Source organism: Peromyscus eremicus, chromosome 6 (assembly GCF_949786415.1).
Source record: "Peromyscus eremicus chromosome 6, PerEre_H2_v1, whole genome shotgun sequence".
NCBI classification, from domain to species: domain Eukaryota; kingdom Metazoa; phylum Chordata; class Mammalia; order Rodentia; family Cricetidae; genus Peromyscus; species Peromyscus eremicus.
The window spans coordinates 9,851,467-9,852,582 of NC_081421.1; the positions used below are offsets into that span (position 1 = coordinate 9,851,467).

The window sequence follows — 1,116 nt, forward strand, 5'->3', positions numbered from 1 at the left end:
TTATTCATTCCACATACCAACCACAAATCCTCCCTCATTCCTGACTTTTGTGATTGTGGAAATGAAGAAGTTAAGTAATTTGATTTTGTGAAACAAACATTAGAAAAATATAAAGGGGATCTTTCTCTCCCGGTCCCAGGTGCTGTGGAAGCCGCCGGTTACGGTTCTGACATGGACAAGTCCAAGAACCACAGCACACACAACCAATCCCAAAAGTGCCACAGAAATGGCGTCAAGAAGCCTGGTCACGAAGATACGAATCTCTTAAGGGGGTCGACACCAAGTTCCCGAGGAGAGGCTCTTTGTGAAGAAGCACAAGAAAGGCCTTCAGATGCAGGCAAACAATGCAAAGACAGTGAGCGCATGTGCAGAGGCCGTCAAAGCCCCTGTGAAGCCAAAGATGCCAAAGGACCTCAACAGCAAACTCAGGCGTCTTGCTTCCATTGCTCATCCCAAATTTGGGAAGCAGATTAGAAGCAACATGGTCGTAGGTTCTGCCAACCAAAGCCCAAGGCTCAAACCAAGGCAGAGGCCTCAGGTCCACCTCAGGCTCCCAAAGGTGCCCAGGCCGTTTGGAAGGCCCCATAGAAAAGGTTTCTGTCTGCCAACCTGAAGACAGACAGATGGTGTGACACACCTATACACTGTTTTCAGATAAAGTTTATTTTACAAATAAACTTGAGGCCAGATCCGTTAAAAAGAGGAAAAACAAGCAACCCTGGCTCGGCCTGGGAGGAGGGGACTGGACCTGCTTGGACTGAGTCTACCAGGTTGATCTCAGTCCTGGGGAGGCTTTGCGCTGGAGAAGGTGGGAATGGGGGGTGGGTTGGGGGGAAGGGGAGGGGGGGGGAGGGGGGAGAACAAGGGAATCCGTGGCTGATATGTAGAACTGAATTTGTATTGTAAAATAAAACAAAAGGAAAAAAAAAGAGGAAAAACATAAAGGAAATCACACTGAATCTACAAAAAAACTGCCTCTCAGACTGATCTGAAAGCAACTTAATGAATTTAAACTGATTTTCTCAGGACATGGGACATACAAGAGGAATAAGGCAAAAATAAATGTTTACTGTTTCATCTCTGCACGTCCTCCCATCATGATCTCCATATCCCTCG

General features: G+C 46.9%; 1 pseudogene; it reads left to right on the forward strand.

Annotated features, from left to right (window-relative positions):
- The first annotated feature begins 171 nt into the window (after positions 1-171).
- Positions 172-588, forward strand: LOC131912816 (large ribosomal subunit protein eL29-like; annotated as a pseudogene).
- The last annotated feature ends 528 nt before the right edge of the window (positions 589-1,116 follow it).